This window comes from Triturus cristatus, chromosome 8 (genome assembly GCF_964204655.1).
Source record: "Triturus cristatus chromosome 8, aTriCri1.1, whole genome shotgun sequence".
Taxonomy (NCBI): Eukaryota; Metazoa; Chordata; class Amphibia; order Caudata; family Salamandridae; genus Triturus; species Triturus cristatus.
The window spans coordinates 46,053,195-46,068,620 of NC_140591.1; the positions used below are offsets into that span (position 1 = coordinate 46,053,195).

Sequence of the window (15,426 nt, forward strand, 5' to 3'; positions counted from 1 at the left end):
GCTCATGGTTCTCTCTCGTTCTCTCTCTTGCTGTTCTCCTCTGCTCCTTCTTGTAAGAACTAGGCTGATGTGAGCCAGCTGCTAACCCCAAGCTGTTTCACTGTGCCTACTGCAGAGGCCTCCTCTATACCAAGGCTCTCAAATTGGGCGCTCTGGAGTGCATAAGCAACTTGACCACACACACTGGGCTGAGGCGGTTCTTTTCATTAATTCGTCACCTCTGCTAGTGTCCAGAGCGCTGTAGGGCAGAGACCCTTGCTGTGCACTCCAGTCCCAGCAGACTGGGGATGCTTTTGCAGGTTATCAGCGCGACAGTAAAATACATTTTTGACACTGCAGTTGGATCTGTGGTGTTCTTTGTTTTGGAGTGACCATGTTAAAGCACTCGCATTATCGAAGTAATCTGTGGCACAGACTAACTATGTGCTCTCATTCATGGTACATGCACACTGAGGCCAGGTACTGCACACATGCACTTAAGATAAAGCACAAGCCCAAACACATACTATGTACCATCACACTAACGCCTCACTCAAGGCTCCCTCTTCCCTGTCCTCGATGCTGACCTATAGAACCCCATCTACCGGTTGCCACCACTGCCACCACAGCTCCCAACCCTAGATCACCTATGCCTCAGACAAACTTAAACAAGTATTGGCAAACCCACAGGTCTACCTTTGTGCCAAAGTATGTGAACACAAGCGTTCAAAAAATGCTGTTTGCATGTGTTGTATGCACAAATGTTTGTTACATGAGACCCAAACCTACTGGCATTGCCAATGCAAGGTAAAACACATTGTTATTTACTACGCCATAACTAGAACTCTGAAAGTGCAAGACCTATTGCATTGCAAATGCTTGTTACTGTCTAGTATGCACCTGGATAGAAGCTGGTTGGCATCCTGATATGTTTTCTAGATTGTTCTAGAACCGCGGTACTTTGTTTTCAAGACTCACTAGCACTAAAGTCAATGTGCCAACCATATACAGGGAACAGGGTAGACTGCGCCCACCCTGTAAGAAATTGGGTTATTAGTTGCAAAGGATATAATTCTTTCAACAGTAACCAGTCTGCAATTGTCTTATTACTAAGAACCAAATACCCCATTGTAGCAATTACCTCTCCCAGGGTATTGAAGCAGAGCAGCCTACTCAGTGGAGGCGGTGTGGGCAAGAAATCCCAATTCACGGGCATGCAACAACGACACTCAATAGATTATTGTCCAGTCAGGGATTTATCTTTTGATAAGAGAAAGTACTTTTATTACACATCTCTATAACTAAATGCTACTCATTAAATTACAAATATATACATTTAAGTAGATAGAAATATCTTTGGTAACACCCTCATATCACATTTCACCCCTAGTGGGTTCTGACCAGCATAATCATAATATCCCCTATGTATACCAGATGCAACATCACCATATAACAAGGTGTCATTTTAAATAGGTCAGGCTTACTGGCTTTGTCAGGGGCTGCCACTTTTTTAATAACTGTGTTATATTTGGTCAATGTTACTCATTATAAGGGGTCCATATATGTGAGGCAGGCCTACTGGCTTTGTCATAATGTCACCACATTAAAAGATTCAACCACATGTCACCATCACAGGACACTATAATTTAAATCAATGGAAACTGTACTCCCAATAATAAGCATTCATTATAATGGTAAACATTAACTGTTCAATTACCATATTGCCAATAAAGCATTTTAATTGCAAACAAATTATGTGTCAAAGTCATTCTTCACAATCTCCAGGCCATAAAATGTGGCCATGGGGCCAATGTCAAGGGGTCTCCGCACTCCCAAACCTGAGCATGCAGCTCTGGCTCGGAGCGCTTTAGATCCAAATGAAACCTCTCCCGGGGGCATACCTTTAGCTGGAAGACTTATGGCAGGTTTTTGTAAACCTCTTCTGTGGTTGCTGTGTTCCTTGCTTCCCTCAGACACATCAGGTGCACATTGGTTGTGACTCTGTGTTTTCAGGGGTGCCACAAGAAAAGAAAAATATGCACAGTAGCCCTGAGAGGGAACTTTCTTGGGTGCCCCAGATCTCAATCCATAAATATTATATGAGCAGCTTTGCAGCTTTGTTTTTTTCCCCTCTATGCAGACTCGTGTATCATGTCCTTCTTTCTTTTTTGAAAAATCGTTTTTATTCGCATTTGATTGCAAAATACAGTACACATATATGTAAATGTAGTTGAGCTTATATAGCGCACAGCTACCCACTGTGGGTTTCCCGGCGCTTGCTTAGGGAACCCGTCCTGGTATTCCCCTGTGAGATAGCAGGGTATCCACAAGGTGAAAGTCAGGCATCCCGCCGCGAGGGGCCGTTGTGGAGATTAAGCAAGCTATTGCCCAGAGTCGCAGAGTGTGAACCCGTGAGTCGAGGAGGCACCGGGGCGAGAATTATCGAGTCCGTGGAATTTTTAGCCCAGGACCCGCCGAGGCGGGGAATTGAACCCTGGTCCAGGACCGATCTCAGCTTCCGGGTCTGCCGCCTCTAACCCCTGAGCCACACTTCTCCACGAAGCATATCTGCTATCACAGGAATCAAACATCATGCCGGTGCCACGTAATGGCGACAGTTATAGCCACATCCCAGTGTACATCCTATCTGTCGGTTCAGTAGGCTATATCGCTGATGTGGGGAGGTACATGGGTATAAAGCTTGTGTCCGTGAGAGATGGCCTGTGGTCTATACTGAAGATCAGGCATGAGCTCTCAAAGCTAACATGTCCTTCTTTCTTTTTGTATTTTTCGCTGGGTGTCCAGATCCCACCTGGACACCCACAACTCTCCTTGGTGTCCCAATTGGGACTATGATGGGGGCTGTGGGAGGAGTCCTAAGGCCCAGCTGCCTCATCGGCGTACCACCTCTCTCCTGGCACCACACGGGAGCTGGCAAAGCGTCTTTCTACCTCCACAGGGCTGGACCATTCTCTTCTCAGTTTCCACCCATGGAAGGAGCTTTGCACAAACAACATGAGCAGATTAGTATGAGGCTGGTGCTCCCATGCCATTCAGACATGGGCATGGGGGGCGACAAAGCAGCTGGCCTTCGGATCTCTTCTCCTTCCATGTCCAGAGGCATTGGGGCTCCAAGATGCTTTGTTGGGTCCTGGAGTCTGAGGCCCATGGAGACAAATGTTGGCCTGGCAGGACCCTACACATGCTCCTGCGCCCAAGAATTTAATATATAAAGCTGCTCCAACGCCCTGGCCATCCCTAGTGATAATTTCTTGAGTGGCAGCAAAGCTCCATACACTTCATTTTTCCTTCCTTGTATCACATGCCCCATGGGACCAATTTGGGAGGATTCTGTTTTGTCGTGGTGGTGAGCTCTAGCCATCACAAGCCTCCTTTTCAGGTGTCCTGACCACTAAATGTGGGTTTTTTGTGGGGAGCTAAGATTTCTCGCCGCCTGCACCAGCTTACTCTTTTCCTTGGCTCCTAGTGTCCTCACCTGCTGGAGGGGCATCTTGTGCAGCCCTTCCACAAGCAGCCAGCATGCCCCAGCCACCAGAGCTTCCTGGCTGTGTTGCAGGGCACCTGTGTGGGATACTGGAGTCTACGCCTTTTCTGCAACTTGTCCTCATGGGATGTAAAAGGCCAGCACCAGTGTCTCTGGAGAGACTCATCCTGGCCCTGCAGGTCTCGTTTAAGTGTTTTTAAGTGACAGTGGAAAGTTTAAAGGGCCAGTCAACCATGGCCTATCCTATGAAGCTACATCATCCCTCCATCCCTGTCCCAACCCTCCTGCACAGCGTTCTGGGAAAACCCAAAATGTCAACTTAAAGATTTCTCTGATAAGAGCTCCTGTGAAGGCCTCCGTTCTGCCCATAGTTGACATGACTGCCTGATTCTGTGTCAGTACCAGAGGCCTCGAATTATGCTTCTCTTTCTTTACTGAGAAACATACCGCAGCCAATCAGCACAAAACAAAGCTTTACACTACATTTCCTATGAGTAAACTTGACCCCATTGCTCCACCAATCATATTCCATCATCGCACTATAAAGTCCCCTGCGACTATTATGCTTCCTCTTTGCTGCTTCAGCAGCATCAGATAAGTGCTCATTTTACATCTGCTTAAAGTGTGTTTAATAATTCTGTGTTGACTTACGGATCGACTCTTTGTGCCGCATTACGCGGGACTGTGCTCCCTACTCTCCCCTCCCTTTTTTAGTGTCAGCGTGGAGCAGGGACGTTTGGAGCGCAGGCGGTACTCCAATAAGAGGAATCTAGTTCTCTTTCACTTGTGAGCATGCGTGCTGTTGCTTCACCTTGCTTGAAACGATACGACAAGCTCCCTGGACTGTACGCAACTAACCAATTAATAAATAATATACTGCTTCATCCCCTATACACCCGACAGGGCTGAATAAGCATGTCAGGGCCCTGCCCCAGGGGAGGTATTGAGGTGGCGCAGGTAGTGATCACAGCCAGAGAAGATTCACCTGTGTCAAGTCCCTCCCCCCTTTTAAGCTTCCTTCGGCATAAATTCATAATTGTCACCCGTGGATCCAATAAACTGGTGTAATACACCTCCATGGCCCAGTAGTTTAATGAGGATGATTCCTTTGGGGAGTATAATGATACTCCATAGGAACACCAGGTGGAGGAATGACTGGCAGAGGCACTGTACAACCAAGTGCAAGACTCTGTGAACAGATCCTTTATTTGGGCACTTCGCCAATTAAGAGCCGGCTCGTCTGGGAATCCCCGCCGCTAGAGGTAAATACCCCTGACACTGGTCGACAAAGAAAGGGACTTGTTGGATAGCCTCCAGCTGAGGCAGGGGAGCAGGTGGCTTCCTCAGTCCAATTGGACCATGAATACAGGGCTTTGATAGGGCCTGGCCCTTTGGGCCTCTCTTGAAGAAAAGAACAGGGCATGGAGAACTCTTCCTCTCATTCTTCTCGGTCCTCCGATTCTGAGCAGTCTCAGGATGAATCCTAACCAGCTCAGGCCCACTTACGAAGATTTTAGAGCTCACTGTTCAAGCCAAAGACACAAACTTCCCTATAAATCCTGAAATCTTACTGGAATGGTCAAGCATTATGCCTTCTGGGTAACACAAATTGTGCCATGTCAGCAGAAAAACGCAAATCCCTACTGATGCGAGTTGATCCTAAATTGGCCGAGCTGGCAACTACTGAAGCGGACCCCTTGGCGAATAGTCTTCTGTTAGGCAACAAGTTCGTAAAGGATCTGAGCAAGTACGCAGCCCCCTTCTCAGCATTGGACAAAGCTCAGTCCTCTATCTAGAAAGTATTTTTGCAGATTCTGAGTGCCGGGCTGTGGTTTCCCACAGGCTTTCCCAGAGGATATGTGGCTTAAATACTTTCTACCTGGAACGCAATAGAGGAGACCGAGGACATCCCAACCGGGGCGGTTCCGTAGTAGAAACAAAGCATGGGATACTTCCTATACAGACAAAAATAATTCCTTATTCCGAAGTTCTACTAGGGGGCAGAGTCAGGTTTTTCCTGTGCAATTGGCAGACGATCTCTCAGGATCCCTGTACTTTTTTGTGACCCCTCTCAGGGGAAGACCCCTCTCCCTCTCCTTTTTCCCCCCAGTCAGAGTCATTTTATCGATTCCTAGATCCAAGCCTTGCTCGCCCAAGAGGGGATTGACCTATCTTTACCCTCCCCGCCCCCCTGCCCCCAAGGTTTTATCAGCACAGTTTTCCTTGTACAGAAATCATGAAGAGGTTTCTACTCTGTGCTCCACCTCATGCAGTTCAATTTGTGGGTGATATATTGCCATTTCAAAATGGAGGGCATCCATCTTCTGAGGTATTCATACAAAATATCGGAAACGGGAATATCTTGGGACAGAATAATGTATCAAAAATATCGAGGACAATAATATTGTGTAGGTCATTTTCTATGGATAAGTAAAGTTTTACTACATATAACTCCACATATATGTACCTTGCCGATATATATATATATCAGCAAGGTATGTAGATCTAGAGTTAAGAGTAGTACATTTATACTTGCCTATTTGCACTTACCTACTTGATATTCTTGTCCTCGATATTTTGACACAATATTCTGTCCACACGATATTCCGGTTTGATAATTTGTCACTGATCCATCTTCTGCGATACCTCTTGAAAGAATGAGATTGGATGTTGCATCTTGATCTGAAAGATGCCTATCTGACAATCCCTATTTTCCCTCCACACTGGAGGTTTCTTCAGTCTTGTTGGCATCAACAGCGGTATGAGTTTACTGCTCTTCCCTTCGGCCTTTCTTCGGCACCTTGGTGTTTCACCAAGCTGCTGCGCCCAGTGGTACAAGATCTGCGCGAGAGGGGAGTGTGCATGATTGTTTACCTGGATTATATTTTCATTATGGCACAATGTAGAAAGACTATCTTGTTGTACCTTGGGTATTGCAACTCATCCAACACTTCATCATCACTGAAAAGACGTCTCACCTAGTTCCAGCTTAGAATTTGGAATTATTGGGCTTCCAGGTAGACTCCATTATGACTTCGCTCAAACTCCCTTTTCCAAAGATTATATCCATCAAGGAGTTGAGCAAGGCCCTTGCCTTTCAGACTATATCATTAAGCATTTTGGCCAGATTGGTGGTTCTTCTGGTGTCTTCCATTCAGGCCATCTTCCCAGGGCCCCTCCATTATCGGGCACTGTAACGCCACAAAATTCTAAATCTCCAGAAAGCTTTGTCCTATTCGTAACACATAATGTTGTCAGAGGAAGCCAGAACAACCATCTCTTGGTGGTTGGACCATATGGATGCCTGGAATGGCAAGGCCATTTTTGTCTCCATTTCGGAAGTGGTCATAGAGTTGTAAACCAGCAGATAGGGCTGGATATTATGATGTGGCACCGTGGAGACAGGGGGCAGATGATCCCTGAAGGAACTCCATTTTCATATCAATTGCCTCCAACATCTAGCGGGAGCTTTTGAGGTTCGAACTCTGACTCCACACAAGGTGAAATGTTGCATCCTTTTTCGATGGACAATGTTTCGGCAGTTCGGTACATAAACAGGCTGGGAGGGATGATATCACATCTACTAGCAGAGATTGCCAAGGACTTTTGGCATTGCTACCTGCATCATCAAACATCAGTGACTGCGGAATACATTTTGGGTCAGGTGAATATCGTTGCGGACTGGAATTCTCGGTTCCTCTGCAACTCCAGCGACTGGAGGCATCACCCTCATATATTCAGAGCCCTGGACCATTTATGGGGGGTACCTGTGAAGATCCTTTTACGTCACGCCCGAATACTAACCTTCAAGCTTATACCTATTGGAGGCCGGACCCGTTGGCGTTGAGTACCGATGTCTTTCTGCAATCCTGGGCAGGGAAATTGCTTGATGCGTTCCCCCTTTCTCGATGATTTAGAGGGTTCTCTCACAGGCACGTTAACAGAACATGGAACTGGTTCTTGTGCCACTCATTTGAAAGACACAGTCTTCGTTCCCAGTGGTGAAGATTCTATTGTGCACCCCACCTCTCTGGATTCAGACATTCCAGGGCCTCCTGTTGAATCCATTATGTCTCCCCCATGCGTTGGTGGTCAGGACAGGCTGTCGCTCATGGCCAGAGACAACGGCAAGTGCCTGGCATTTGGGAGTAGGCTATATTATTATCCTAGTCTTGGACCCCCAATACTCACAAAAGATATGCTGCCGCCTGGTGCGGATGAGTTCATTAGTGTAGTGAGCGGGCTGCTAATTCCTTGTGGGCAAGTGTTCAGGTGACTGTTAATTTCTTGTCAGACTTGGCAGCTCAAGGTTTAGCCTATAGAATAGTTAATAACACATAAACGCCAGCTGGCGGAAATGATTGCTCAATAGGATGAAACCCAAACTAAAGAGCTGACTGCAGGAAAGAAATCATCCAAAGGAACTATCACAGTGGGAGATGCTGCGGAGACCGACACTTAAAACGGATGCCAAATCAAACTGCAGAAAAGCCAACCCAAACACCAGGGATCACAGGGGGAGCCTGAGTCACAGGTGAGAAGACTCGGGAATGGACTCGCAACACAGCGATCTCCCAAGAAGACCACCAAAAGGCAGATCGGGCACCGGAGAAGAGAGCCAAGCTCCTGCTCAGCTCATCACCAAAGGAATAGTGAGCAGTGGTTGAGGGGCGGGCCGCTGAAACGCACCCTGAACACACCCAAGATGGTGGCTGCCTTAGGGCATCTGGGAATTGTAGTTCCTGCAGCAGGATGCCCTGTAACAAGGAAATGAAGGCACATCATTAGGAATAGAACAGAGGCATAGCATTAGAATGCATAAGCGCATACTGTAGCTCCAGGACAGTGCAGCCACCAATGGGCAGAGCCCGCATAATGGAGTTTGCCAAATCAGGGGCGCACAGCCCTGCGTGAACAAAACAAAAGTGACAATGCACAGCAGTGTGTGGTGGGGGCGGGCCCTTGAATATGCGTCGCCATTGCGCTGACTGCTATACACCCCACAACTCACTGAAAAATATTTGAGTTACATATATTTTAGGTAACGATCAGTCCTATGAGACATTACACTTACAGGTAGTGGAACACCAAACCCTCTTTCAATAATAAATAACACAGCAGCGTTTACCAAAACCGTAAAGAACAGATGGTACTCCAGCATAATTGCTGTATATTGCAGTGCAATCCTACCTTCTTTGTTTGTGCTACCTCTAGCATATTAGCAATTAAAAGCCTGTTTTAAGTTTCAGAGATGGTTCACAAACACTTACTGTAAGAACAATAAGGCTTATGTTAATTTTAATAATAAGCATGCTATTTTCATTCCACAAGGGCACTGTGTCAGTTGCCTTTCCCAGTAGCCGTCAGTTAGAGTGGGCGATGAGACTGGGCACCGCTTGTTCCGCTGCCGCCTGGGGTAAAGGTGCCCTCTTAGCAAGCGGTTTCTAGCTTTCATAAGATTATTCAGTAGTTATTCAAACTTTCAGAACAAACAATTAATAGATAGTGGCATGTTGCCATTCCTATTCTTTAACAGTGAATTAAAAAGAAGTCAGATTTCAGGTTAAATACTACCAATATATTCAAGCAGTCTTGATTATCACATTGCAGAACTTAAAAGCATAAACTAAATGTGCATTCTATGAATCTCACATACTCACTTTTGATTGGTTGATAGGCACATGTGATTCAAAAGTACGGAATGCCCAGGAAAAAAGCCATAATAGTTGCAACGGTCCACTCCCTGCAACAATCTGAATGGAGCAGATTTATGTTCTTGTATTCTTAAATCGAAGGTTGGCCCACAGGTTGATCTGTTGCATATACTTCCATGTTTGCAGTTTGCAATTCTTGATATGCTGTGCCCCAGAAGTTCTTTTTCTGATACTGGGACCCAGCTCTGTTAATTTTTTTGCGTTATTTATTGCCTTGTTTCTGGAACATTGCCAGAATTTTTGTAACCTGAGTATTTATTCCAAACTATGTCTGTCATCTTTTTAATGAAATCTTTTGTGAGGCACTCAATGTAGAAGCGAAAATAGATGTTGTGGCAGGTAAAGTAGCTGTAATGATTGTCGCTGGAGTGGAACTGTAATATTCCATCTAGTAGTTGCAATGAACCTAGTGGAGACTATTATATCAGCTGCTGAGCTTGCTCTCTCTGGCCTAGAAGATGGATTTGTGGTACTCACATTTTTGCACACTCTAAAGTGTACAGGTCACCGTTTTAGTGTCCATTGCCTGCATCTCCACCTTTCTTGTTTTGTTCTAAACCACTGGTTTCCACCAATCTTATCAAATACCTGATGTTGACATTGTGAATTCACAGAATGCATCATTTCAGTCACAGGTGGCCAAATAGGTCCTGGCACAGCAATTTATGCTGGAAGGACCCTTACACAACTGTGTGTTTAGTGCCCTGTACCTCATAAGGTATTTAGGGTTTATTGTCAACTTGGTGGAAAATACTCTTACCATTTTGATGGCTACATTCAAAAGGTCAAACCAGTTGTCAGGGTCATCTGGACTACATTTGTTAATGTGACTGAGTAAGAAATGGATTGAGGTTTTATTTCCATGACTACCTCCTCCCCTCCGACCAATCTCATACCAATTCAACAACTTAAGAAATTGTCGAAGATGATAATACCACCGCTAACAGCTCTAAGAAAAAGCCTCTTTGTGCATGATCATCCCAAACCTTTCGAACTGATGCTGTTGGTTTTTGGACTCTGTATACTGGGTCCCTGCTACCCAGGCCCCAATACATGTGCTCTGACTGCTGAAATCTTGTCCAATTGGTTAAAAATCGTAATTGGCACAGCTAACTTACCTTTAAGTCCCTAGTGTATGGTACTCAGTGTATTCAGGGCCTGTAAGTTAAATGTCACTAGTGTACTGCAACACCAATTGTGCCACTTCTAAAGGGACAATGCAAAGCATGTCTTCAGGCTGTGTGCAATTCTAAAACTGCAAATTTGACCTGGCAAAATAAACATTTTTTCAAGCCTACAACTTCTTATTCAATACTTATAAGTCATTCCTTAGGTAGACCATAAATGCCCATTCAGCAGCGTGCATAGTATTTAAAAGTAGAACATGTGTACGTATGTTTCACATGTCCTGGCAGAGACAATTTTCCAAAGTCGTTTTTCCCTGTGGCAATGCTGACTCTCCGATTGAAAGCACTAGATTACATTATAATATACATTATAGTATCCCCGAAATGACTAGGGGTTTGAAACGCGTTGACGTTTGAGTATGGGGTATATTTGATGGGGTGTGTCATGAGGAATTAGTTAATCTGTGCTTCCCCTTTTCAGGCAACACCCTGATAGTGAGTAACCCCCTCTTCTCTATCACAGGCAGGACAGTAGGCATGAGCCTGTTAATGTGATAGTGTCCGCCCAGTGTTCAATTTGACTGGTCAAGTTTTTGTATGGTTGTATATGTACTTTTGTCGTAGTAATTTTGCACCCAAATGTCCTTTGTTTTATGTCAATACGAGTTTTGTATGACACTGTGGAGAATTAGTTTTGTATAATATTGTGTATTGCAAATATGTGTTCTCCATTTCAAGACATGTATAATTGAGTTCAACTGTCTTGCGCATGAGAATATTTCAAACTAAGCTGAATAAAGTTAGAGAACTCTAAACTTTGTGGTCTAAGGTTCCCTTTTGAATGCTTGTGGAATAGTCGTCCTGGACACCTTGTTTGTTTTCAAACTTTTAAAAGGTTAGCATTTTCCTGGCTAAGCCAACTGTTCCTTTCAGCCATTGTTCAGTGTAATCTGATTATTAATGACTCTCCTGGGATGAGATGTGCATTGCTCCCAGACAGTGGACAAAAGGCTTGGGTGTGGGGAGATTGTTTTTCTCGACGGGATGGCCATCTGTGCTGTGCCCAGGAACTTGATTAGACTTCAAAAGGGACCTATCCTGTCACATGCGGATGTAACTCACATCTAGACCTACCCCTTCATTGTCTTTATAGCCAACTGCACACCAGTCCCAGTGTGAGATGGTCTGCCCCCAGACCCGCTTTAGAGTAATCACAAGGGAGGTTTGCCCATTATGCTAACCATACCTGTGGGTGGGCCCAGAAAGCTCTGCACAATTGAAGAAAGGTTCTGCCATATTGATTTTAAGCAGAGAAGGGCACTATGGTACAGTCTAGAGAAAAACGCACAGTAGGTGCTGTAAAAATTGATAGGGGCACCCCTGGGAACTTTCACCTAATTTGTTATGTAATGGTCATGAGTTTCCCCTACCCACAGGCTAGCACTGGGCATAAAAGTGTCACTACAAATACCCTCTTCAGAATAAATTCGGACCCGTGGAAGATAGAAGAGGGACTGCACCAGCTGTTTATCCTGTGGAAAGACACCGCAAGGACTGATCCTGATCCCTGCTTGCATCCAGGACAGAAGAGTGGACTCCAAGGGCTACTTACCTAGCCCCCTGTTCGGCTCTAGGAACACACCAGTTCCACCTGGATTTGTCCTGGATCCTGCTGGTGGCTTCTGGGAGATAAGTGGTGCTCAACAAGGCCTGGACCCTTGGCTTGGGTTAGAGTGTACACTTTCAACCTCCACAATTGCAAAACTGGACACTTAGAAACTTTTCTTCATACGAATCAGATGCTACTCCCAAACAGCAACTGAGCCACAGCCTCTGACATCGAACTGCCGGTGAGACTTAACTTGCTGGTTTGCCCCACTGAAAAGATCATGCTTTCTATAAAAGTTTCTAAGTCCGAATGTGGTGGACCTCACCGGCACCAATGCTGAGCAGCACCCAAAAAATTATGCTTTCTGGGTCCAGACTTCATTTTTTGCCTGCTTGGAGTTTTGCCACCTTCAATGTCAAGAGCTTTAAACTTTCCACGGGAGCTGAGGCTTCCGCTGAGAACCTCCGCTTCAGCCAGCCTCCATTTATGCGGACCACCTGCACCCGACAAACTGACTACCTTGTTGACAAGGACTTTTCTCTAGAAATAGATCAGAAGGTAAACTTTCCACTGGGATCGGCCTGATCCCTATATCAAACCCGTGGTTTGCCTTAACATTTTATTTTGACCCTGTCTAGCGTGACCATGTTAAAAAATGTAAACAATCATATCTCTGGCTCCCTACTTTTTTCACTTTTATAAATTAATGTGTGATTTTTCCTGTGTTGTGTTTTCTATCTTAACTGTTTTGATACTGATAAATGCTTTAAATTTCTCCTAAGTTAAGCCTGTCTGATCTGCTCTACAGCTACCAAGGGGTGAGCTTAGGTTTAAAATATAGAGACCTAATTGGACCCAGAGAGCAATAATGGAATTATTGCTTGAAGGGGAATGCCATCTACTGTGACTATTAATCAACTTTACCACAAAAATCCTGTGTAATTCCACCCTAAGTTCAGGAAGTGGAAAACGGTGATGGTTATTCAATATTGAAAAAAAACATCCTTAGATCCTAGTGTGCTATCAAATTACCAACCTCTCTCACTGGTGCCCACATGTGACAAACTGAATTCCTATTGCATAGTAGGCAGCTGATGGTGTTTAATGAATCCAGCCAGCTAATACACAAGGTAAATCAGGGTTCCATATAGTACCAGATGAGATCAGGCAGACCAGGCACCAAGATAGAGTGTGTGCCATGATATTATTAGACCTGCCAGTGTAGTTTGATTCTATCTCACACTCCATTTGGTTCCATCTGGCTCAGGCAGATAAAAGACATAAGCATTGCAAGGAAAGTTCTGGAATAGTTGATCTCTTTTTTTGTTTACAAGATTGTTCTAAAATGATAAGGATTGCTGAATACTCTTCTGCACCCAAGCCAATCACGTCAGGAGTACCATAGGGTTTGGTCTTGAGTTCCAACCTTATTACTCTATACATGACACCCCCCCCCCTTCTAATCGAGTTGCTTAGCATTGTTTTCACCTGTGCCGATGATTCTCATTGACCAATCGTATTGAATGGAGATTCAGTCTAGGCCGCCTCCAACCTCTTAAACTGCCTGCAAGACATTGCCTGCCGGATGGAGGCAATCTCTCTAACTCTCAGTGGAGGAAAAACAGAAGTTATTGTCTTTGGACCTGATACAGCCTGGACATCAGAGTGGTGGCCAGAAAGTCTAGGTGCATTGCCATCACACATATCACTGGCATGGAATTTAGGGGTAATTATCTGTAAAGATGTGAACTTTGCAGAGCATGTAAAGACCATCTTCACAACGGGATTCTGGTTGCTTCACATAATTAAGAAAATTCTACTATTTATACCACAGGAAGGACATGGTCCAAGTATTAATTATATCTAGAATGGAGGATTGTAACTTCCTTTTGGTGGGAGCACCCAAACATCTTGTACATCTTCTGCAAGATGCAGCTGTCAGGTTGGGGCTTAAGGGATATACACCCATGTTAAAACATCTACAGAATTTGCACTGGCTCTATGTACCCAATTTTTTTTACTATTCAGAGCACTGTCTGTGGCACCTATGTGATATCACTTTTTTCTTGGTATGCCCTCTTGCGAGGTCTGTATCTGAATAAATATTCTTAATTGTTACTCCAAGATTCAGGAAAGTGAGACTAGGGGGGCCGCTCGATGGCTCTTAGCACGCTAAGATGTGTAATTCATTGCCACTAGCCATCCACTCACAATCGAACCTTCTCATCTTTAGGAAACAGATTAAAAGCTACTTGTCTTCCTACAAAGACTAAAATTAAATCCTTGCAGGACCAAGACCTTTATTCATGAACCTTCTTTGGTTTATTTTTCCTACATCAATTATTCCTAAAGATTCTATTATATGGGAAGTGGTGAATTGCTTGGGTTTTTCCCTGTTAGCACTGGGACACTTCCTAGGAAGCCGCTGTTCACACTTCTATAAATGGCCAAATCGGGGCGCTAGGTGGCAGACGAGCAAGATGGCCGCACTGGAGAGAGGCTCCTGCAGCTCGGCACAATAATCTGCCCACAAATCCTGTCCAGATGGTCACAATCACTAAATAACCACAGCGACGAAGCGACTACATCCTCGTGCATCAGCACCGTGAGTTTGATGCATGTGACACGCAGCTGACTGTGGCTACAGCATCGCCTGGAGACCACCGCTGTGGTGGACCTGAGCGCCTGGAACTGCCGCCTGGCGGAATCGCTCACGCAAGCACCACGGTGCCCACGAGGCGGCTAGGCCTCACAACTGCCTCGGATAACAGACTCGGCACGATCGACAGTCACGGTGAGTGCCCCAAGACCCCACCCCTAACGCTCATTAACTGGGCTGCCTCCCCGCTAACCTGCAGTGGCGGAGGTCTGGAACTCCCGCTGGATTGCCACCGTCATCACCATCCTGACTCCCTTGTAAGTGCTGAGCCACCATTGACCCCAGCGGCCGGGGAACAGCCACAAGCAGACCGCACCAGCAACACACCGATCGCGGCACAGCGAGTGCTGAAGCCAAGCAGCTTTTGATCCTCAGGCCAACGCCACTACCGCATCGCCACGGAGGGTCAACTTTCAAGCAGCACAAGCCATCCATGCACCAGAGGTGCTCCCTGCAACTTGCTGGCAGCCTCGCGAAGACACGGCGGACCTGCCTGTGCCAGGCACTTCGACATTAGGATATTAGTACGAGCGCTGCAAGGACCCAGAGTTTGCTCCTGACAACAGCAAATTAGGGGTTCTCCTGCCATCTCTGCTGCGGTGCTCTCTGGTCCCGATGGCAGTGGCCTAATATCTTCCACTGCCTGCTGAGATCAGTGCACCGTCACTCCTGTGGACGCCCAGCTCCGCACGGTGAGGCGCCAATGTGGGCCATGGTGTTGGTCTCTCTTGGTGCTTTGCGACACCCTGGACTGAAACTGGTCGTGCGGCACGTTACTGAGCCCCCTTCTATCAGACACCAGGCACTCTGATAAGAAGCAACAACAGGTGTCG

The 15,426-nt window shown here is 45.7% G+C and overlaps 1 pseudogene across 1 annotated transcript in view; it reads left to right on the forward strand.

The window, feature by feature from the left end:
• The window catches only part of LOC146799983 (uncharacterized), a 390,259-nt pseudogene that overhangs the window by 82,826 nt on the left and 292,007 nt on the right, over positions 1 to 15,426 (forward strand). Inside the window, exon 4 of the transcript XR_014968028.1 lies at positions 10,807 to 10,820. The product of XR_014968028.1 is annotated as an uncharacterized LOC146799983 (transcript). The remainder of the gene's footprint in view (positions 1 to 10,806; positions 10,821 to 15,426) is intronic.